This window comes from Triplophysa dalaica, chromosome 5, assembly GCF_015846415.1.
Source record: "Triplophysa dalaica isolate WHDGS20190420 chromosome 5, ASM1584641v1, whole genome shotgun sequence".
Lineage (NCBI taxonomy): Eukaryota > Metazoa > Chordata > Actinopteri > Cypriniformes > Nemacheilidae > Triplophysa > Triplophysa dalaica.
Genome location: NC_079546.1, coordinates 8,593,281 through 8,618,845, shown reverse-complemented (window position 1 = coordinate 8,618,845; position 25,565 = coordinate 8,593,281). Strand labels below are relative to the sequence as shown.

Genomic DNA, 25,565 nt, shown 5'->3' with positions numbered 1-25,565 from the left:
ATTAGCTCTGTGTGTATGGATAAACCTATGGGTTCATCAGGCGTGTTTCGGTTCTTCGACACGTCACACATCAACATTCTTTAAGTGGTGAAGCAGTGGTACAGTATTTGGAGGAAGAGGAATATAAATTTGACTTTGTATGTCAAGATCCAGAGAAAAAAGTAGAAGGTAGCTCGGAAATACATTTTTGCAGGTCGAGTCAATCTTGTATCAGAACTAATATTTTCCTTTAATGTTCAGAAGATATTCATGAATATGCACTGACAATATTTATTAGGACTACTCAATATTAGTAACATCACTTTTATTTGTATTTTTATAAATAATAAATAAGTTACTGAGGGTGTTCTGTAATATTTCCCCCTTTTTGGGGGCTGAACTACAGTTATTAATATTGAACTTTTTACAAATACTTTATTTGCATTCCTGAAAAAAACGTTTAATTTGTATTTTGCCTGTTATAAGTAGAATGTGAAGGATATTTGTGCTTTTTCAAAGCAATGCTTTTAAACTCTTTTTTGGGACATTGCTCTTGACTGTGAACTATTTAAATCCCTTAAACTAAAGAAGTTCACTCTAATAGAGCCTTATGGTAAAACAGATTTACCTGTTATTAGCAGTACCGTAATTCTTATCTTTATTTCTTGTAACAAAGTTTACAATAACCTCGATAATAGTTATTTCCCTGTGTTAATATAACAATAACAATAAAGGCATCCGAAAATAAATTTTTTAATATGATGCAGTCATTGTTAAACAAATAGCCTAGCCAACAGATAAAAATGGCCTTTTAAATTACATCGCTTGACACCTACAAAAATCAATGCAAAACACGTTTAAATATTAAATATAATACTGTGCAAAAGTTTACACATTAGATGCTTCACCAAAAAATGCAGGACGTGCTGCCACTACTCGTATGGATTACACCTTTATACTAATATTTTGACATTTCCTACTGACACATTAAAGCAAAATTGTTTGATCAATTTTTTTAGCTAAGCATCCGGTATGCTTTTGCACAGTTATGCATATGAGTACGAACGTAGTCCACTGTAAGTAAAATTGCTTGAACTCCCGGCAAAGCAACAGGTAGTCTTGTCTCTTTTATCTTTTATCACCCAGAAAATGATCAAACATAATTTCAAACACCATGTATACTCTTCTAAAATGTTGATTTAATTGATCAATATGCTTCTGATGCCACCGTTCATTTATTGTGGCTTTTATTTCCTGTGTTTTTTACACACGGTGTGCTGATCAATTCGACCAGACCGAATTCGAAACTAACACCTCAGATTTATAACGTATGTGGATACCAACGCCGTACAGATCGCCATGCAACGCGACGAATCGTTTTGTTTTCGTCGGTTTAAAAAACGGATTAAATATTCGTCGTTATGTAAGACTAACGTTAGTTACTATAAGCCTGGGGTAAAACCTGCCGAACGGGTCGAGCTCGACGGACTGCGAATAATAAAATAAGAACTCAACACCAGCCGACACCATTATATATAATCTGTACATGAGCAAACAGTGTGTTATTTAGAGCTGCTATTAAATAGGTCAGCGGCTGCTGTCTGGCTCTTTTGTAACGGTCGCTGTGTGTCAGTGTGTGTGAGAATCACAGTTCACCTTACTTGAACTTGTGTGATCTAGTTCACGGCAGTGAGAGGCTGCAGGTCCGGTCCGCTGGCTGTAGGGAGGATTAACGGTTATTCTTGACCATAAAAAAACGAAACTGCGTTAAAAGACGCGGTGTACCGTCGCGTTTCTTTTTAGATGGGAAGATTGTGACAGTTGCGCTCGTCTGTGCGCGTGAAGCGGAGGAACGTAACGGTCGTTTGTATTATTTGAACCTCGCTGAAGTATCCGCGCGACAGGCGTCCGCCTGACATCCCTTCACTTTAACGGCAACTTATATAATAAGAAAAACGGTCATTACGGCTTAAAGTTACTCACCGATAAGTTTCTCTCCTTTCTTTGTTTGTCTTTGACGTTTTCCGTGTCTGACGAGAACTAAAGGCAGCACTACGGATCCAGATGAAGAGACGTGGACGAAAAACGGGGCTATTTCACGTAAGTTTTCGTTTAGGTTGGCAGTCTTTGTCGTATTCTTTCTTTTTAGTTCGCCATTTGGCTTTGCCTAAACTTGAAATTATATGCGATAAACATATGGAGCTGGCATATGCGACGGCGTCGAGCCGGGCAGAGACGTATAGCCTAGTTTTCACGGGTTATTTTCCTGGCATCGGGTATAAAATAACTCGCGCACGTACCGGATGTCATTGAGTTAAACGAGGACTAGCTCTTTTTATTAGTGCAGTTTGAAGAGAAAGAGAGTAATAGGCACATTCGACGAAGAAAAAGAGGTCAGTTTCTCATGGCCAGACGGTTTTGTTCACGCTTTTCTAATAATCGACCGTGTTGCTCTGTTGGTTTTTTATAGATTCACCTCTCTTGCAGGCACACTGAAAGCACCGAGTCTTATCTGGCCTTATCTTATCATCAAAATTAATATGGTGTATTTCATAACTGGAATAGGCCTGCCTCACTAAATTATTTGTGTAGGACATTTTATGTCTTTTTTAAAGGCAGACCGGCAATTTCCCCATTTTATCACTGAAGTGAGGCAGTGATACAATCAAAAACGTAATGAATTGTAAACTGATATTGTTATGATATATATTTTTTTCTCGTGCTGTGTTGACATTTCATGCACTGATATCTGATATCTTTTCTTGATATGCATAGCCTACATAGAGATATCCTTGGAATGTCCCTAGAGAATATGCCTTTTTTAGAGGGTGTTTACACTAGATTATAACACAGTTATTCAAGTAAATGCCATAGAGTCAACTCATGTAGAAACAAGTAATTTTACCAGGATTGTCTACTTAAAATGCACATTGCTTTTGTTGTAGGCGACTCAAATAGTCAGCAGAAAAGAGAGCTGTTTCTGAAATGTTATGCGGTGTGTGTGTCTGTGTGTTGCAGTGTTGCTTGACATGGTGAACATTTCTCTCGGAGTCGGCCCAGAGATGAAATGTACATCCACCTTTTACCGGGTAGGATTTTGCCCTTAAATATATTTCAATATATTTGTCCTTATCATATTTTATGATGATAATCTTTTCTATGATGGAACTGAGATTTACATGTACTTTAGACTTTGGTTGCATTGAGCAAAAAATAATACCATCTTTCAGAAATATTAATCCTTCTGAAAAACAAGCTATATGTATTGCTTTCTATCGGTGGATATTTGCAGTAAAAATAAATCGTTTTGTACGAATATATATAGAGTGCACATATTCAAGCATTTTTAAAAGGTTTGCATTTGGTTGTTGACCAGGCAAGCACTTCTGCGTATTATAGCTTACATGCTATAACATGTTAACCCATGAGATTTGTTATGCTGATTGTGCAATTACCAAGTCGGGCCTGCTTAACTTCCTTTTATGAATCAAACGTTCTGCTAAACAATGAAAGAAGCTTTTCCCACTTTTTCACTCAAAAGGAACATAAACAACTTCAACATAGTTTGAAATGCTGTTTTCTCACTGCCTAATTTATTGGCCCATGGTTATTTGTAAAATGTGTGTTTTGAATTCTTTGTCAGTCTGTTTGGTGGTATTTTTTGGCAGGCACGGCGGATTGTTGAGGGTTGTGATTTAGTAGTGTGCTTTGTGTGTCATCGTGGTAAATGAGTAAAAGACTCGTAACTGTGCTAGGTAGTAGGTACCAATAACACGGCCACAGTACATTAGAAAAATCCAGAAGCATAACTTTAGTCATCCTTTTGTTGTGTAAAATAAAAAAAAAAATGAAAAGGGTTTTTGAATATGGAAATTGTGAGGTTTTAGGTCACTTTAAGGTTTTACATAATGGCTTGCTCAGCTGTTTTGCATTTTTTTTTGCCTGTAACCGTGACCCCACGCTTATGATAAACAACGGCCAATGTTGTTTACAGGTGCTTTTCCTTTTATCACAATCAGTTTTCTAAACATGCCTCCTCACAAAGGCCGGATATTTAAACACAGATGATGTCATATTTTCAAAACAATTAAAACAAGAAAAGACATCAGACTTTTCGGCAATCTGTTTCCACTTGTCTTAATGTTGTTACTCAGCACTGGATTTATCTCGTCAAATGACATCTCCCGTCGGGGAAAATAACTGAACCGCCATTGAACATAGAGCGAAGCAACCGGCGCAAACGTTCGGTCCAGGCCGATGCAGATAGCGAGACCAGATCGCATGCGGCACGTCTGGCTATGTTCGTACGGTGTGTGTGCACACTGGAAGTGTCTTTCCATGACTGGCCCCTGGTGCTATAGCCACGCCAAACTGTCAATCCCACAGGAATGTCTCCCCAAACCCTCTGCAACAGATGACAGAAATTTGGCGTATGGTATTGTCATATGCTCTCTCTCTTTCGCCCTTTCTTTTCACTCAAACTTTGCTTTATCCCTCCTCTGCTTTTGTGCTTGCTCTCGACTTTCTCCCCTTCTCTGCAAGACCTAAAGCCAAGCTTGTAATGTGTCAACATGACCTGGCCTGAGTTCTGTAATCTGAGCGTTTCGGTTCGTCCGTTTTGTTATAATGACAGCCGCCATCTTTGGCTGGAAACGCTTTGAAGAGCACAAGATAATTAAGCAAAGCATACCAAGCGCTCGGAGATTACAATAAGGCAAACAGTCCTACGTCTTCTGGCCCGCATCCAGGCAGGTTTACCTCAGTTAACCCTCCAAAAAAGCACACATTATTCAAAATTAAAAATGAAGAGTCCCAGGGGAGGAGAAGCGCCTCCTCTAATCTGACGCAATCGCACAATCAATCGCTCGCTGTTGTGTGGCTCTCGAAGACAGAAGCAGCCCGATGATTTGAGTGGACGGTGGTGTCAGCTGAGGTCAGGGGCGTGTCCCGAGCTTTTAGCCTGTTGCCTGTCTGAAACTGGCACTAAAAGGTTGCACAGATGTGGAGGAGAGCCGTTAGAAGATGCTTGTCCTGTGGGAGCATCGCAGAGAGTTAGCTTGCAGGTTAATCTTCTGTGAATCAGGGTGCAACAAAGGACAACCAGAAAAAAACACACAAATTCTGCAGTCTGGTGATTGCGGTTACCTATGATGCATGAAGACATCAGGTGACACATTGTGTGCGCATCTGCGCGTGTTTGTTTTGTGCGAGTGTGAATTGGAGGACCGAGGTCATGTGTGTTTTTATTTGATTGTGTGTAAGTATGTTACAGTGTGTGTGTGCATTAGTTTTAGAGAGAGATTTTGTGGGTATAAGCAGGGAGCTCTTAAGTACTTGACCTAATTTCGCAGGCAGAGAAGAATTCAGTAGTGAAGGCCTTCCTCTGTTAGTGTGAGGTTGCTGTGCTGGGGGTTTCCTCCCAGGGTCTAACAGGAAGCTCATGTTTGAGTTCACTTGAGGACAGGGAAAAGGCTTTTCTTTCCACTGTAGATCGTTCTGGAGGGGGGAGACAAGCCAAGGGCCCTGAATCGCCCTTCTGCAATCTGGCATTTGTTTTTAGACTCCTTATACTGCTGGGTTTTCTGTTTATTTCAGATGAAACTACTCGAGAGACAATTTCAAGATCTGAAATTTCAAGTCAAAAACAAGTTAATTAATCCGGCAAGCAAATGAATCTGTGGGACATTTCAGATTCAGGTGACTGGGTTGTGACCTCAGAAAATGCTGGGGTGGGACTAGTTTATGCGGAATCGAAATAACTTGGGTCTTATTGAAATGAATTACCGGGTTCTCGCTTGTTTTAAGTTTGAGAAAGGGTTTGTGATTTATGTATTTTTTTGTTCACAGGTTCGTGGAGCTATTGGAGAGACCGAGAAGGGCTTTAAGACTCGAGTTTTACAGGAATACAGGTGAGAGACTATGTTGAAAACTAAACTGACCCTCAACACATGGGGTAAATCCATATCAAAACAATCCAGTTTGTAAAGCATGTTCATAATAAGGAGACATTTTTTTCAATCATGTCACAGTATAAATCTCAGTTCACATCTAATGTTATGCTATAATATAGGGTAATGCAGCATTTCATTTTATGTATTGTGAATTGACTGGCTTGTGAAAAGTGTGTGTCTGATACCAGAATATAGTCAAGCAGAAATGGAAGATTGATCTTAAAAGCTATTTGGCTTTCATTTACTATTATCCCATGCGACCAACGTCGGATCAGAATGTTTTAGAGAATAAGTTATTACATTTTGAGTTATTGCAAAAAGCTTTTATTTTGGAATAACATACAGGTTTTAGGACAAGCAACATTAGGCATTTACGGTAGAAAGTCAGATTCATTTATTTGTAAATGGTCTGGATGTTCATTTATTTAATATTGCGTATATACTGTAATCTAAAGTATTTATGATTTCAAAGATATTAGGTGAATTATGAATGCATAATTTTTTACAAAAACAATTTATTTAATAAATTGTCTACATCAGAAGCATCCAATTCGACGTCCCTAGACCCCATTTCTATTTTTGATGCACTTCACAGACACACCACCATTTTCTTTGTCCATCTGAATGAAATTATTTTATTTACAAATATGTAAATAATTGAAATGTATTCTTAATATAAAAGTCACATGTTACTTTCCTTTTATTATTGACCCTTTTTAAAATCACAGCTAGTAAACAATTTGATGTTATGTGCGTCTTTGACACTTAACTGCACCGTCAGACACTTACAGTTTTAAAGTTGTAATGATTATTTAATTTTATTTATAACGGATGCACTCTTTTTAATAAAGTCTAGATTGCGTCTTGAACCCATTTTTTTTCTCTGGCCTATTTACTCTTGTGATATGTATGGGTAGCTTTCTATTTCTTCTCATGATATTGCTGTTCATGTTGATTTCTATAGAGAGGATCTCTGGTGTAATATTTATGTTCTGTCCATATTAGAATAGATGTATTACGTAATCCCAAATGTTCTGATGCGACAGAGATCAACTTTACTCCGGGCTGTGGCGTTGTTCAGAATCTAGGCCATGTCTCTGAAAGCTTGTTTCTATGGTGGGCAGAGCAGAAAAATGATGAGAATCAACCTGTTAGTCTCCCGTTGCATCATCTTGACTGAAATTACAGGCAGATTTAAGAGGAATGGTTTGCAATATACAGGCTGTATGAATATGATCACTTTAGTATCGCTGTACTCATAACCATCCGGATCAAACATTATTTGTACTTTAGTTGTAAAGTTGTTCATGTGGTGACTTTATCTCTTTATCCAAATCCGTTTGTAGTCGTGTATGTTGACATGTGAGATGTTAATCGGCTTTCTGTGTGCATGAAATCCAATGACATAAAAAAAAATTGTCTTTGGTTTTGCAAAGTATCCCAGCTGATTTGTTTACAGTGTTCCCCTACTGTAAAAGGACATATTCATTGCATACATGGTATAGCAGAGGAAAATAGAGAGATGACACTTGTCATCTAACAGTCTTTTTCACACATTAGTCCCATTTCCTTGTCTCCTGCTGTGTGGATGTGCTCTCAGGTCATGTGCCGTTTGCAGGTGTCATCCAGATGTTTTCTTGCATGTTCTGATGCTCCCTCTGCTAGCACTTAATGTCTTTTTTGGTAGATCGAGCAAGGAACAGAAATGTTCCTAGTGTCTAGCAAAAACAATCATGCTCTCAAAGGCTTAATAAAAAGAGAAGCATGAGTTTTCACGTTTTTAAGAAAGTGGCCTTGTAATAGATATTGCAGAAAATTAAAATCTTGTTTTTATCTATAAGTAAATAGAAACATTTTAAAACAGGATTTAAAAAAAGAATGTATGTACAAACGTGACAGCATTATCCCTATATAAACCAGTATAAAGGCATAATGTAACTAGAGTAAGAGAGTTTGCACTACCGAGTAGTACGTACTGCATTAATATAATGAAGATGTTTAATTATTTGAGATCTCAGTCCAGATAGGTCAGCTATTGTAGAAAAGGTCGAAAAATGCCTTTTTGTATTGGATATTAAATCTCATTGTATGACCTGGTTCGTGTCATGAATTAATCACATAGTTTTCTCTTCGATTTGCATGACTATGTAAAGATGTTTCAGGTTATTTTTTGTAAGGAACTTTTTTGCGACATTGCCAAGTGACTGTTGTCTTGGCCTTAAGCAGTTCCTCTTGTTGTCGTGTGATGGATTGCCATATATGTTTCCTCCACATTGCATTCAAGACAAAATACTTTCAGATGGCTGTATAAAGTAATATTCCGAAGCCACAGAATAGCAAAGAACAGATATTTTGAAAGGTGTATTTAGCTGTCTCTGTTGCTTTGGAAGATATTGCAGTCGTCTTAGACGTATCCTGAAGCTTAGTGGCACAGAGACAGCATAATGCAATTTTCGGTCTTAACTTTGTAGAAAAGAGGTATATGCACTGATTTTCCAATAGCAGAGATGATAATAGATAAATGGTCATGTGACCTCATCATCACAGCAGCGTCCATGACTTGTAAATCAGAAATGTAACTGGAGCATCCATGTACAAGAAATCAGCTTTTATTGGGCTACTCATATTAAAAAAACATATTTTTCCAATGAAAAATTCTCTCCTAAAAATTCTTCAGATATATTTTGTATTAAGTTTGTATTAAGAAAATAATAATTTGTAAGTCAAGACATTTTTTGTAATTTATCATCTATATTTTATTAGTGTTCATTTTGAAGGTCCAAGCTGTTGACTGTGTTTCTGAGCTCCAGACGAGAGCTGCTCCGTGGGTAGACCACTGTTGCATTGTTGACAGTGGCTCATTTGAATAGCCCTTTAGTATTTTGTGTGAGCAAGTCAGCGCCATTTGCATTTGTTCCAGTCACAAAGGTTTACAGGTCAATAGAGACCAAGCTAACATGCAGAGGAACGCTCTCTGCTCTTATTCTCTATTCTCTCCTGTTTCTCAACCTTCTTTTGCCCTTCCTTGGTTGTCATGATAAACTCTGCCCGTCTCCCCGGGAATGTGTTTGTGCATGCATGTGTGCGTATGTGCGTAAGTGCGTAGCAACACCTCAGATGTCTGGCGAGTGATTAATTCTTCGCTGGGAATAAGACAAAAGTGAGGCCCCTGGTAGCACTCAAGCTAGCTTCAACAATAATTTGATTATCACACTCGAACATGCTTGTTTAGCCTGTGCGTGGTCATGCGTGCGTGTGTATATAGGCAGAAGACGATACAGCGTACCTGATTGAACGAAGCCCATTCAGGGCCATTGTTTGGGAGAAGTTTGAATGGCTGCGCTGCTGACACGTATCTTCTTTGTCGCGCACACATACACAGAATCGCAAGCAGCAGGTCTTCATAATTAATCCCAGAGTGAGCTCACGACCCAATCCTCAGAGCTTTAACTCTCTACTCTCCATATGCCCTTGGTCACACTGCTGCGAACATGCACACGTACAGGACGGGACGGATAGACCCCGGACTAAGCCAGAAAGTTTCGCGCATCTACGTATGTGGCCTTTCTTCCCCTATTAAAATCAATGTTTATGTATGTATAGGTACTACTGAGTACCAGTGTAGTCACTTTCAATTTATTTTGATTTTAAATGCAATTATTGCACTTTAAAAAGTACAAAAAATGGAAAGTACCTAAAGGCACCATTTATTTTTAATAACTGAATCTTTAAAAATGGTGTCATAATGCAATGTAGTAATGCATTTTGTTGTATTAAATAATATTTCTGATTTAAACGAAACAAGGAAAATATTAAAGATATGTTTTAGATTACTTGACTAAAGTTTCATGCAGTGAATTTTTTCAGCAGCTTATCTAGTTTACATTCCCTCTGCCTTCTTATGCGATGCGGATTACCTCTCATACTGTATATTTATATTTATATAAATTGTCATTTTTTTATGTTAGTACACTAATTCGTATGGCAATGCTTTGTTATAGGCATGTGTGCTTCAAATGTTTTGTAGACATCTAAATTTGAAATGTGATTTTGGACAGTAACTTTTGTCCAAGAACTAAATGTTGCTTGTTGGATACAAATAACCCGCACATGTCTCCACAGTAAAATATAAAACCATACTTTTTACTACCTCATCTATAAAAATATATTTGGTTTAATTTGAACAATATTTTGAACTGGATTCAAATCAGTTCATTTAGACGGTACGGCATAAGACACATTTCTCTGTATGCATTTGCATTCTTGTGAGTGTGTTTTTAGCGTGGCCGCAGGAAGGCAGTAGTATCTCTGCATCTCTCCATGCGGCCTGTTCTCTTCCCCACTGAGCTGGACGTGTGAAACACAGCACAAAACCTAGGCTGCTGGATCAGCATGCATACTACATAAAGACAGCTTTTGTTACGGCCTGCACGCTCATGACTGCTGGCATCTATAGCCCCCCACCCCCAACCAACCTAAAACTACCGGGCTGTGTAGAGAAACCCCCCTACGGAGAGAACGGACAGTTCATTTCAATCTTGTACGCTGACAACCATAAAAGTTTAAAGCAAAATAAATAAATGAGCCCAAAAGCTCCTTTTCCTCCTTATGTACCCTTGGGGGTCAATAAAGTCTTATCTTGTTTCACTCTGGATCAGATTTAAGTGAATCTGTCTGGTTTGAGATTCATTATTTAATTCTTAGCTATAGTTGTACCTAAGGAGAATCAGATAGAATTCCTCTGCATTTGTAATGCAGCATAAGTCGAAACAGATCTTTTGCAATGTAATTATTCCAGGTAAAAACTGAAAATCTAAACGACTCTACATCAGCCGTGCTTCAACAGACACAGGCCTTAGATCTAAATCAAGCAGACCTCGCCTTGCAGCCACCGGGCTGATATTGCACCATGTTCACCTTAGCCTATTAAAGGGTGGGATTCCCATCGGGGGAACACTCACGCACAGACAATTAATGGAACAGAAAAATAATAAGAAAAAAAAGGTGACAAGATAATACGTTTGTGATAATGAGCCTCGGCTGACCTATAATCATCCTTTTAAAATGAATTTAACCAGAATAACGTCCTTGAATATCAGCAATGACAAGTGCCACATTCTGTGCACTTCTGAAAAAATGTGTGAATGTTATTACGGAGTTGGAAGGAGACGTCTGGGCCCTTTATTATTGTTACAGTGATTACCTAAGCAGAGATTTGCGTTCCCAAGAGAGAATGTTGACCATATGCAATAGTAAGGATTTTTTTTCAACTTGCAGACTTTGATGTCTGACAAATGATATTTATAAAAACATATTAAATAAAAAAATATGAAGCAGGACCATCGACAGATGCTAGTCTTGCCAAAATAATTCTTGAGACCAGTGATGCTGCAAAATTTTGCAGCTGCATGCTTTCTCTTTTTAGGTTGTTTTCAGGAAATGACACTGAAACGTTTATTTGATGATCTTTGACTGGCATTGCGAAGACCTCGAATCTCTGTCTCTACTTGATATCCAACAAAAATGAGCAGATTTTATATGTAAGGAATGTCATGCTCTAGTGTGTGTAGATGTCAGAGCGCTCCGTGTGCACCCGAGGAATTACGCCCTTGCACATCCCTCGCTCCGGCAGTTGAAGGTGGCTGAGCTGAGGGTTGACTTGGGCGTAGAAGGCTCAGCTGGGGCAGATCCTGGAGGTCTTGTTCGTTTCGAGGTGAAATGATGTGGCACATGCAAAAGTAGGCTGCTCTGGCTTTTAAGAGCCAGAACAATTTAAGTGCCAGAACTGTCCTTGTTCTCCTCACACACACACACCTTCTGCACTCTGGGAAGTAAAGAAAGACCGGTGACCGTTAAAATATAGCCTATTAATAGAACCAAACCAGGATGGATGGTTATTGAAGCGATTTGGAGTGACGAAAGAAACGTAGCTTGCATTGGTTATTTAGAAGGAAGTAAACAGCATTGAATGATATTTGGCATAGTTATTAATTTTTGCAGCATGCTGGTCTTGAGGTTGAAGTGTTGATATGTATTGTTAATTTCTCTAAAGACCTAAAATTAGTGTTTGACAAAAAAATGTCATGCATTAGAAGTAATTGATAATGTAAAGTTTGAAGCTTTTGGTGTAACCGCTGAGTGGCTGAAGTTAATTTGTGGGTACATATTTGCTAGTCATTTGTTAGAAGAACAGGTCATTTGGTTTGTGTTCTTGCACTTTCCCCCTGCAGCCTAAAGCACTCCTTTTGGTTTCAAGAGCTGCATGCATCTCTTAATAAACGATCCACCTGTTGAGTTTTATTGTCGTGCCGCACTTGAATCATGTTTGTTCAAGAGTGTTTGGAAGTTTCAGAGTTAATCAAATTGTGGGATAACGCCACAGAATCCTGCTCCTCTCTCTAAACACAAAGTGCTCAGCAGAAAGTTTTGGAGGTTCCAGCATGCGGCAGCTAGCAGCCGCGGACGAGTGAGCTCTAGGTCAAGTGGACAAGTTTTTATTCTTTTTTAATCGTTGTCTTTCTTTTTCACAAGTTAAATATATAAGGTGAGTTACTTTTAGAAAAGCTGTGTTTTTACCGGTCAGATAAGCTGTCAAACATACAAGTGTATCTTTGGATGTAAAACTAAGACCTTTATAAGTATTCATTTAAGTTACCGAAGTATGCAACTGCTGGCTGTTGTTCCTGAATATTGTTAAAATGTTAAATTGTGGCAGTCATGAACTTAAAAAAAACTGTATAGAAACCTATTTTTAACACTAGCTCTGTATTTTAGTAACCATATAATCAAGACTTTTATTTAAATATAAGTGTGTAAAATTCTGAGCACTCAAAATAATAAACTATGTTATGTGAGTTGCTGTAGGTATCTAATTCAAAACTGATTTTAAAATTAATTTGTTTTCATTAAAATAACGTTTTTTTCCTATTCAATATTATAAATGAGGGACACTGTCATTTTTAAGAAAAGTACATAGAAAAGGAATAAATAACAAACGTTTGCATGTTTTAATCTTTTTAGGCATTTTTATAATTAATTGATTATTTCTATTAAACCTGAATTTATCTTTTATTCCATTTATACAGTTTATAATGCTAACCAACAGAAAATAATTGAAATAAAGAGTTGCACTGCAGATATGGAGGTATTCAGGTGTAATTTTCTCAATTGTATTAAATTTGTATCTGTTTGTTACTTTAAAGCTTTTTCTAATTTAGAAATCTATTACAAAATATTTTAACTTATGATTTAAAGCTGCTTTCAATTTTTTTATACCCTTTTCTCTTCAAACGCTAATAGGAACAAGCTTCTGGCTTTGTTTAATCTTCACATACTGCCAAGAAAAGAAAAATGAGGACAAATCAAGTTCACAGGCTTTCGTTAAACTATTTAAGCAAAGACATAAATTTTAAAATTGTATACAATTCAGTTGAGGTATGAAAAAACGGGAAAGAAATAAGATGAAAAAGAAAAAAGGATGTTGTCATTCAAATAGTGTTTCGGATCAATGAAAAATGTTCCTCTTTTTTAAAATAATGAATACAAAACATTTAGACATTTTCATTTGACACTGTGTTTTTTCACCAGCTTTGCCTCTTTGCCTGGATAAATGTCTCATTGATTCAACTAATTTCTTCTCATTTGCTCATTAAGATTTAAAAGCTGATACAAATCTGTTGATTATAGAATGCCAAAATAAAAGTAATATCTAATAAATGCTGTAAATGGCAAACTTTTTTCTGTACAAAATCTTTTAATTGTTTTTTTTTATTGTATCAAACAATGCTTGAAGAGTTAGTCTCATAGCATTCTGATTCTTGAGTTCTCAAACGTATCGTTGTAATGTCTTTTTTTTGCTTTATTCCAGCTCTCATTACAAAAAATCAGGTTTAATGTCATGTGTACTTTTATTTGAAATGTTGTGGCATTTTAATGTTTTATGTCAATCAAAACCTTGCATAACACTTATACCCAAACTGCAGGTCAAATTACAAATTCACAGTATGTAAAAAATTACTTTTGATCTCCTTTTCCTATTTATATAAATTATCGTTAACCAGCATGTGTTTTGCTGTATTTTATTGATGTATTAAAAAAATTCTCATTGCCTTTTTTTCTGGAATCAGTGCCTGAGCTGGCCATTGATGTAATGGTCTGGCTCTCTGAACATGCGTTCAAGGTTACGCCCGCACTCTAACAAAGCTGCAACAAACGCAACGCAGTGTATTTTATTCATTACAAAATACAACGATTTCATAGACCAAAACACATTACTCTTATTTGTAATATAAATATATGCACAGCTAAAGGTCCATAATGCCTGACCCTACATTTTCATATCGAGATGACCGCCATGTTGTATAACTGTCCTCCATTTTGTGATTTCAGACCTTAACTGCAGCACAGCTGCCCCACCCTTGCAAAATCACGCCGCCATATCCCGACGGATCCGGATAGTTGACGCTAATCCTAACTAATTTCTTTTGCAATAATAATGTTCACAAACTTTTCCTCACGGACATAAACATTATTTGCTGCCTGTGAAATATTGTTGCTTGCACTCCTTCAAAGGGAGATGTGATAGAAGTTATGTCGAAACATGAAAGTTATTAAATATAATTTCGTTTGCTAGCACTCGGTAAAGCAGGGGTGGTAGATTCTGTGACGGCAGTGATGATGTGCTTACATTAGCTGACAAGACAACATGAAAATTGCTGCAGTACACGTGGCATAACTTTTAGATAAGAGGAAAAAATAAGGTGTGTGTATATGTTTGAAATGATGAGATATTTAAAGTTGATGAACTTTAATCGTAGCCAAGAATCAGGTAAAACATGTTGTAAATTCAATTATTGTCCTTGTTGATTTGTACACTGTAATCTCTCCTAATAAGCCAATTATAAATAGTTGTAGCCTATATTCTTAAAATTAAATTCTGTGTTTTTTTGAAAGACTTATTTTAATCATATTCAATTGTGTCATTAGGAATTTTGACTCAACGAAGAGTGAATACATTTTTTCACCTTGTTTTAAAAATCAATTCTTGACAATTAATGTGATTTAATAAATTATAATTAATTATTGTGCTTTTAATGCTTTTAATAAATATAATTATGTTTTTAAAGTCTGGAATAAGATCTCACTCTTGTCTACAAAAATGTGCTGATTTATTTGTTATACAAAAAAAGACGATATTATTAATATTATTGTATTTATTTATTTTAATGGTATCAGTAATTGCTGTCAGACTGTCACTTTTACTCTGCTGTAATTTCTGTCAGGGCCATGTCGGAGCGCAAGGGTCATTTAGCGGCTCATAAAGGCAGGCGGAGGTCAGGGGAGTTAATCGGGGTTGATGGAGGGGCCCTGTGAGTGACAGTCCTAAGGGGCTCACATCTTAATCTCTGTTTGTCTGTGTTTTAGTGCTCTTTACCTACACAAAGCAAACAGCCCACTCCCTCTCAATGGGCACCAGCCCGCTCCCAGCCTAGCACTTCTGACCTCTGGGTCGTGCCCTTTGTTCCTCTCTCTACAGAGGCTGACCTCAGATTTCACCTCTGTAATTGAGGAGTCCTGTAGACACGTGCCCATGGGGGCCCAGGAGAGACCACCACCGCTGAAAGCTCACAGCTACCTCTGTGCCGGCAGGAAAAAAGGTGTTTGAAAATGTGGAGTGTTTTCTTATGGATGACATCAAAAAAGTTAGGTTGTGCAGATCTTATCTTGATTTGTTACTCACTTTCCCTGACGTTTTATTAGGCGTCTCGTTGTGTGAAAGGTAAATGGTGTGCGCGAAACAGGCACGCTGAAATCTAGTATTTTGACATTTTCATATGCGTTTGTTGGGGCAAAGGGCACATTTTTTTCTTGGATATTAATGATATTTTTGTATAAACTTTATACACATTTTTGTGTAAGTCGAGTTTGACATGGCCTTATGGTAATGATCATCTTTCAAGATCTTAAGTTTATTTATAAACACTGATAAACTAGGCCAGGTCTGAGCCTGCTTCTCACATCTTTCATCTCAGCCGGGCTTGTCTACTTTTGTCATATTTTTTTGTGTGCTTCATGGGAGTGTCATGTTGCCTTTTTAATGCAGTTGGCACAGTTTTTCTGCTCTCCTATAACACTGATGAAAATTTGGTGGTTAAAAGCTTAAGTTATTAGTTTTCACTCATTCCCCTCTCCACAAAAGCATTATTATCGGCGAAAATTGCAGCTTGGTGATGTGCGTGTGCAACACATGGCTGCGTTTGGCTGCAGATTCCTTCTGATGCTTGAAGTTGTTTTAGTCAGTTGTGCTCGAGACCCTGTTGATCAGTCAGAAGGAAAAGAAAATGTTGTGAAAGATCTGTCATTTCAGTGATATAAAACAGAGCGCGCTGAACAAACATTAGCTTGCCTTTCCAAATGTCATATTACTTTATTATTCAGACATATGATGTTCAGGGTTGAAATGGTTAATACGCATTTTTTTTATTCTCTGCATTTCCCAAAGGATGTTGTGGTAAGTGGAAGAACACATGCAGTAATGTATGCTGTTGTGCAATCTGTTTCGTTCTAAAAGAGTATTATTTGAATATCTCTAAACTGTGTCGGATGCGCTGCGCTAACATAATTTGGGATTTCAGAAGGTATAATTATTAAATGCTGACATTTGCAGAAGCGAACAGGCTGGCTGTGCAAATAGCCGATGTCGTATTTGCGCCTCTGCCTTTTTAACCTTTCGAAGACGGTAACCCAAAACGCACTGTAGTCATTATTGCTCTTTTGTAACTTTAACCCCAGAACACATACAAGCTTTTAAAATCACATGAGAGTCTTTTAAAAATGATCTCAGCGATGGTGCATTAAAGTGCTCTGAGGTTGAGCCCTGAAAAGAACCATAAAGAGTTTGTTTTGATTGGCGTTTGATCATTTGGCGTTTGTCTCAGAGCCTTGTGAAGGATGGGGCCTTACAGAACAGCTCGGTGTTTGGGAGTTGGCAGACGACCCAAAACCAAAATTGTATCCTCATATGAACTTTAATGCAATGTACAACACAGCACGCGTGCCAAAATCCGACTCCTCGTTTACACGTTTTTTAGTAAACACAAAGAAAAATTTACGCAGAAACAAACCGTCTGACACGTGGAGACAGGAAAAAGCTTGAGAACAATTGAGAGGCATACGAGAGAAAAAAAACACTAACGGAGGGATTGGATTTTAATGGGAAGCACAGATTTCCTTGCACAGTCGACCATGCGCTGGTATTTCTCATGTAAAAGCGAACCTTCTTTGCAACCGGCTCTTGTGATTGGCTGATAGACGTGGCGCAATGTGACGTGGCCGCTTCGCACCTTGTGCCAGAGTGTGACCTGTTGTCATTAGCGAATCGGACTCGAAAAAGTAAGAGGGTTGAGCGTTTAAGAATCGATTTAGCTGGAACGGTTTTATGCGGATACAACTCAGCCCAGATTTGGTGTTGGATTGAGGGTGTGGTGTGTGGGTTGCTACGAATCAAGAGTGTGTGTGTTTGTCGAGAGGTCAATGCCATGAGGGAAGAGACCAGAAAGAGGAGGCCGTGAGTGTGGCGGGGAGATCTGGGCGGAACAGGTTTTTCGGTCCCTCCTCCACGTTTGTGTGTGAGTGTGTGAATGCCTGATGAGCAGCAGGAGTCTCCGTGCAGCCATGTTCATTGAACGTCGTGCATGCTTTTATCAACTTTTTAGTTTGCTAAATATGGAAGCGCTTACAAAACAACAAGCGGATCGTGATGCAACAACAGCAGGAGCAGTTCAGGGAGCAGACGCAGAAGAAGGCCGCACATTTGCATGTTTTGGTATGTGATTTCGTATTATTTTGGGGATCATTCATAGTCAGGAGATATTTTGTTTGTACTTGTTTTGTCGCAAAATGGGTTTAAAACCGTTTGAAAAATGCATGCAACAGTACTGGCTCGCGTCCGTGAATGCGTAACTGCAATAGCTGCGTAAAGGTTTGTTGGTAGAAATAAGCAGCAGAATGAGACGCTGAGTGCGTTTTCTGCATCGTTGCCACGATAATGTAGCAAAGTGGCTTGCAAGTGCTTGTAATTCTAAACATGCTGCTCGTTGAAGCATGGTCAAAACCTCAATCAGTTTTAGGAGGGAGGCACCAGGGAGGTATGCCCTGAAAGATTGAAAAACATGATTGGCAGCGAGCTCGGCTAATATCTCCACGAAACTCCACCTCTCCCCACCAGTCGGGTTCTCAGGTAGGCCGTGTACGTGTGTGTGTATGTGGTCACTGCAGATGAAATCTCGTTGCAAATTGTGACAGATGTTTCACCCTTCATACGCCTGTCGGTTCTTGACTCCAACTCAGGGCAGAGGGAGAAGGTTCTTCTAACGTTTGCGCACTCCATTTTCCCAGAATTCTCCTTGCTCGACCGTCATACCACGTCCTGGACTGTTCAGTTTGAAGGTTTGCTCGCACAGATTTATAGTTTTTCCACATTTTATTTTTCGAGGTACTTGCTTCAAGGTTTCCACGGCCATACATAAAGGCAATGTTATTATAATGTTTAACATTTTATTTATTAATCCGCATACGTATAACAGAAATGAATAAAAGCCTAGTTTAACAGGAATTCTATCGTATATATAAATGTGTCTAGTTGCTTAAAAGTATTTTATTAAATATAAATAGCGAATATTGTAAATGCACTGGCAATAAAAAATGCTATGCAATCTTTAGAAAGAAATCACAAACAACAGGAAAAAGAAACATTTCCTTGCGTGTGTTTATTAGCATGGTTTAGTTGTAAAATGCATTTAAGCCCACGTAAAGCTTTAAAGACAGAATTATATAGTGTAAAAAGACTGCATGATCAGTAAAAATGGTGTTTGAGTGGTTGCTAACTGGTGTCAGCGTATGTTTGTGTGCACTCTCCGGGTGAACCGAAGTCTGTGTCATGCTTCTCTCCTCACAACAGCCCTCCCTCCCAACCGGAGCCCTCGCTCACTGGCTGAAGCGATGAGATAAAAAAGAGACCGATTTGCTCACGTACTCCACTGCCTCTCGGTTTCATCATCAACTTTTTTCCCTCCACTTTAGTTTTCCCTCTTCTCTAATTCCCCCCCTCTCTCTCGCGCTCTCTCTCTGTGCGGATAGAAGCAAAAAAGCTGTTTCCACAGCACAGTCTCCGCCCCCTTACCCAGGCTGTGCCAAGAGAGGGCGGGATTTCAGTTTCTCTCTGGATTTTAACCCTGTAGCACAACCGATGCGCTCTAGCAAGTAGATCCTCTTTGTGGCACTTTAGTATTTTACAGCGTGACTTTCCCTGAAATGTTCCTCCGCGGTTGTGTCACCTCGAGACGCTTTCAAGCAGCGTTTCCAGGGCGAGAGTGGTGTAGAACAGTGAGGCACCGGCAGTTGTTGTCGTCGGTGGGGTTAAAGGATCCTTTCCGTCGCCGAGCTTTTGAAAATGGCCGTGTTCTCCTGCTTGTTGCATTTCTCTGGAAAGGGAGGTGCCAAGGGTCCTATCACTTTAGCACCACCCTGTCTCTCTCTCTCTTTCTCGCCCTCCCTCTCGCATACATGCACATACAGTGCTTCTTTCTCTTGCTCGCTCTTTCCCTCTCTCTAAAAGGAGTGCAGAAGGGCGGTGCAGTGTTGGAGCTTTTTCTGGGACAGGTGCCAATTTTAAACAAAAGACATAAAAAGGCAATGAGTGAGAGATGCCTCGAACGAAAGCAAGAAATATGTTGCACGATTCAAATGTAAGAACAAGTTTGTTGGTGACCATGTGCGCATCCGCGCGTCCATCTGCATGGGGGGAGCGAATGAGTGCGAGAGCTGCGATTTGAAATACTTTTCTTATGTTTGCCTCCCTCTCTCCTCTAGAGCTGATCGTCCACTAAAGGCATTTCAGTCATTGGGGGAGGAGGGGAGGGGTCTCGGTTTTCAAGCTCCTGAATTATTCATAGGCCTGGGCCAACGCTGCAATCCGACTGGCTGGGACATTAACATGCAGCGGACATTCTGTTTGTCTGTTTGCTAACATTCCTCATTCAAAGACTTGTTAACTGCAAGACGGGCCGACACACGCGTCTCTCAGGCTGCTATTGTGGCATGAGCCTGGTCGTCCCAGACCGGGGGACGGTAGGCATACGTGTAGCCCGGTTCTGGGGACATGAAGCTCGGGTGGGAGGGTTGGTTTGGCCCCCTGGCCTACCTCCTTGAATCCCTGTGACTGCTGTGGAAAGCTCACTGCCTACTCTCTCTTTTCCTTCCTCTGTCTCTCTTCTGTAACACAGGGCTGGTGAAGTGAGCAGAAAAGGCCTTCAGCACTTGTCCGGAATGTTTCTGTCTACTGACGCCTGTCGATATATAAGGTAAGTTGTTATTTGCGAGGTATTTGTGCAGATTTTCGTTTGCTGTTCGGTTCCGTGGCATACGTGCATTTATTACTAGATTAAAACAAATCTGACGCGTTCTTTTCGCTTGCCTGGGATTTACGGTGAAATTTGTTCCGCAAAAATTTTTGCTTATAGAATAATTTTGTCAAATGGCGTCTAGGATTAGTAAGGAAGTCCACCTTCCACATGGCGTAGTTTTAGGGGTTAAGGTTTTAAAAAGGCTTTTGATAAGATTTTCGGGGCCGTTTTCGGAAGCTGTAATAACATGTAATCTGCAAACGATTATTACTTATAAATCTTTCATTTATCAACATTTTGGTGTGCCTGTGCCTTTTATCATAGTGAATGGATGTTGCACTGTAAATACATAGGGCCTCGTGGTCGTGATTTTGACTGTATGATGTTGTTCCTCTTACAAATTGTCAATAAATTATGATTCTTAGTGTTGCTCTTTTTACACTTATGTAATTCTTGTTCCCATAGAATAGTAATGGATATAAGCATTGTATGGATATAAGCATTGTATTTGATACGCACAGTTTGTGCAGTTATTTGTTAAAATGTAAAGAAACTCGATTGCATTTTGCGTCATTTTCATTATCTCTATGTTAGAGTAGTTTTCTGTTTATGTTTACATATTGAATTTTGTGTTTTTAGTAATATTCAATGCCCGGTTGTTTTTAGTGGCGTCTATGGAAATGTTCACAGGCAAAATCCACTCAAAATGGTGTTAAACGTGTGGAAATATTATATTAAATTTACACGTTTTTAAAAGATTAGATTTTGTTTTATAAAAGGTCAATTTTGGCCTTTTTTTATTTGGCGGACAACATTAGTAATAATTTATAAACAGTTTTCAGTTGATCTTGTATATCAATGTTGTCATGTGGAATAAGATTCAAGTAATATTTGTTTTAAAAACATACATTTTTAATGATTGGAGTGTTGGGGTTTATACTTGCATGGTTAAAAAAATTGCCATCTCAGTAACCTTTTTTTTCCACACACTCTTTCTTACACACACATGAAATCGCTTTTTAAATCGAGTTATTTATAAGTAAAATCAAGTTTAGTGAGTACTTGAGACTATCACAGCAGACCACAGGGTGATATTTGAGCATGATTAAATAAGATCTTGTATGATCGATCAATACATAACGCCTTGTGGTACTAGGATTTACATTAAACAGTTTGGTTGCTTCTTTCATAAAAAGATTTTGGCTTATAATAGGCTGTTTGGTAGCGAGTGTGAGAACATCAGGGCCAGTGCTGATGATGTGCGTTGGCACAGAAATTACACATCGGGTTGGCAGTGCCCTCCCCCACCCCTTTTTTTGGGTTGTGAATGGAGTGTTCCAGAGATGATGTATAGTATAAAGAGCAGAGCAGGTGGCATCATTTTAAGAATAAGAGGGGGGTTGGGATGAAGATTTCATTTTAAAGGATCAACTTACCTCCTTTAGTCATTCGTAAGTGAATATTTTTTGTTTTGTGGAATATATATGTTTTTAACGCATGTTATAATTATAAGTATTAATCCCACCTTGCAGATTAGGATGCAACATTTAAAAGACGACCTAAAAGTTATCATTATTTTTAAATGTGCTTTTGTGGGTGTCCATGCGTGTGTGTTTTGGCATTTTACAATTTCATCGGCCAAATAAAATTGCATGTGTTTCAAACCAAGATGAAAAATTCCCAGACATGCCAAAGAACAGCCAGCATGCGTGCACTAACAGAGACACCCACTCTCGCTGTCACATACAGACTTACATGCACACACACACACTCTCACACACACCCAGACACACTTGCAGCCATGTGCTCCATAAAAGACCTCTGATTCAGCCCTGAATAGAGTTCCCACGCCTCAGTGTGTGTGTCTGTAATAGTTAAGGGTGTAGACCACCCACCCCCCACCCTTTTCAAAAGATACTTGTGTACTCACACATACACAGACACACACACAGTCTAGACTAAAGATGTCTCCATTCTGTTTATGTGCATTTTAGCAGCTACACACTGGAAATTGATAATCAGTTGATTTTAGGCAAATTTCAATGTGATGCAGGGTGTAAAAAGTTTGAAGTTATAAAACAATTATATTTATTATTTACAACCCTATAGATTGCAATAACTGCCATTGAAATGCATTTTTTTAGTTATAAAATCAAGTGAGTCTTAATGCTGAATCTTTTTTCGAACCTTGAGTACTTAATCTTATGGCAATTTAATTGAACTACAGTTTTGTAATAACAACATTAATGATGTGTACCCATAAATTCAGTACCAATTAATTTGTGATTTACATAAAAAAATAGTGTGAAGTGCCTAAAGCATGTTTTGTTTACTCTCGAATATTAAGGAGTGTATTTGGAAATATATCCATTAGTTTAATCAGAATGTGGAAATGTAATTATTGAATTTCCAGTTAAAATATTTAAACCAGAAAGTGTGTGTGTATGTGTGTGTTAGTACTTTGGTTATATTTTAATTTGTGGTAGCCAAGTTTTTGTTGTGAGCAGTAGAAATTTGCCTTACAGTTCATATTTATTTTTATTACCCGGGTCTAATAGAAAATAGAAAACATGGCAGATATTTGCATACCTGTGTGTGTGTGTGTGTTTAAGTTTATCTCCTATACTTTACAATGTGAATGTGAAAAATATCAGGGTTTGCTTCATTATTGATGTCAATTTATTTAATAAACAACCTTTAATAAATAATTTATATTTTTTCAATTATTAATAATAATTAAATAAATGTAAATTTTATAGAAAAAGCCTGGAAAGTAATTAACAGTATTTTAAAGAGTTATGGATTGAATATAGGGATTAATTATAATGATGAGGTATCTTTTGCATGTTTAGAGATAATTTTCTTTATTTCAAACTTTGACTGCATGTGTTTGCAGATATTTAAGATAAACATCTGCACACACATAAAGGAACTTTCCATTTTTAAATGAAGCAGGCCCAAAAATATTTATTATGTTTAAAAATAAAACTTTTTTTTTTGATTCGTTAGATTTAAACATCAAATATTTCCCCTGAATTGCATGGCCATCCTACAGCAAGTGTAGAGTCCTTATCTAAAACATAGACCAAATAAAAAAATCAAGTGCATCCAGAATATAAAAAAATAAGTTTTTTTTAAGTATTCAAGTCTGAATACTGTTTTAAACAATTATACTAATTAAGATGCTTTGAATAAGTATAATAATTTCGTAGCAATTATTTTAGTAATTCTAGATGGAAGTAAGCGGCAGAAATCTACACCCAAAATAGAAACAAGACAGGCGTGTTCTCATACATTCCGTTACAATCAAGATCCTTAGCCAGTAAGCTCCTCTTAACACTATAGGGACTGAGGTCATTTAGGGATAGCATTTCACAACTAACTCGTTTCCCATGGGTAAAACAGGAGCCAGACTTGATTGGCAGGTGACAAAGGGTGGGGCGGAGCCGAGTAATTGTTCAGCTAAAATGATGCCATGACCAAGAGCCGGCGCTTACGGTTTAAGAAATACCTCACGCTCGGACTGTACAATTGTGATAGTGTGTTTGCATGTGCTTTTTGTCTCGTATTCATATTCAGCAAATGGTTTGTGTTGTTTTCTAACAAAAGTTTTTCGAAAGCACAAAAAATTTAAAGCCACTGCGGGCCAAGACTACGCAGAATAATATTAGGATACTTATCACTCATGTAATCTGAGGTTCAAAGTTTATGGTCAAAGTCCATGAAAACCATTCAGTTCACAACCTGTCATTATCACGCTGTGATATCTTTACCCTGAAGTTGTTTTCTTTCTGTATTTGTTATTAGTATTAACAGATATAAAGCCTAATACAAACACAACAGATATATTCGCTTATGGAGCAAAAACAGCCTAAGTGTCAGCCAACCATTTCTGATTCAGCATTAAAGATCATGCAACAGGTCTCTTTGTCTTCACTCGTTTGTACCTGTAATGTTGACTCAAAGTAAATAGAAATATAAACAAATTGGTAGTGAGCTGTAGACTTTGAAATCAAAAGATGAGAATAAGAATCCAAGTGACTTTTTGTGCCCTCTGTGCATAATGGGTCTCACTGAATGAGTCTCTCACAAACAGTAAATCTGGTGGACAGCGCCACCTTTTGGCTTTTGGTTATTCCATTAAAAGCTTTCTGGAAGAGTAACTCGAGGTCTTCTGATATTCTGTCTGTTAATATATGTTGTGAGTTTTTTTTTTATATAATTTTTTCCGGCAAAAGGTTTTTATGTTTGGCATGATCAGTGGTGCTTTGCTTTTTTTACGCTCTTGCAATGAGGTCAAACTGATCCTGTGACGGGAGGAATGTGTGGTCAATTCATCTAACTGTGTGATGTGTTGGAACTGCTTGTTTATGTGTGTGTGAGTGTGTGTGTGTGTACATAACTACTCACTCTTGTGAGGTTCGTGGCCTGTGTGAGTCAGCACTGTGAGTGTGCCTGAGGTAAACCACACTGCTGCCCACAGTCTTACTCATTCACACTATACCCGGCCCGATCTGACCACACACGCTGGTTTCCAAACACCCCCATCCTAATCCTCTCATGCGCTCAGGTATACACGCAACAACAACATACAACACAGCAGATGTCAAATCGTATGTGACTTTCTTGCCTGAGTAATTCTATCCTTTTCTCTCTCTCTCTCGCCCTCTCTCTAACAGATGGCAAACCCAGAAGGTGACTACCTACATTTGAAGGATCTCCGACTGAAGCTATCAGACAGAGGTGATAGTGGGTGTATGTGGTACAAAGCAAAGAGTTTTGTAAAAAGCTGTTTTATGCAACATCTTTAACCTTTCGGAGGCAATAGAGCTTTCCGGTTCTGAGAACACACACTGTGTTGTGCAATCATAGACTTTGATGATGCATAGTATCACCCAGTTATGTCAGTTAGATGGGGATTTGTTTGATATATAGCAGCTTTTGTGATATAAGGCGTGCAGAAAGCAAAATTGTCAACGGAAGACATGGACCCAAGAAGATGGAGGAGAGAATCATGTCATTTGGGGTGAGGTAGTAGGTTGTATAGTTTGAGGGTTTAACCCTTGCTGTCAGATAACTATACAACGTACTGTCTTTCCTGAAGTGATCGTAGTGCCTTCACTCACAATGATCAGACATCGACAACAAAGGATGAAAACACAGGTTTACACTCATCTCCAGATTGACATATTTATGACTTGATTTCGGAAAGATGTGCTTTTCTTAGTTATGC

General features: G+C 38.3%; 1 protein-coding gene across 2 annotated transcripts in view; it reads left to right on the top strand.

Annotated features, from left to right (window-relative positions):
* Positions 1-807: 807 nt before the first annotated feature.
* The window catches only part of pparaa (peroxisome proliferator-activated receptor alpha a), a 38,745-nt gene continuing 13,987 nt past the window's right edge, over positions 808-25,565 (top strand). For both annotated transcript variants that reach the window (XM_056747479.1, XM_056747480.1), the window contains exons 1-5: positions 808-2,079; positions 2,998-3,068; positions 5,827-5,888; positions 20,213-20,290; positions 25,012-25,075. The gene's annotated coding sequence lies outside the window, so the exon portion shown is untranslated. The remainder of the gene's footprint in view (positions 2,080-2,997; positions 3,069-5,826; positions 5,889-20,212; positions 20,291-25,011; positions 25,076-25,565) is intronic.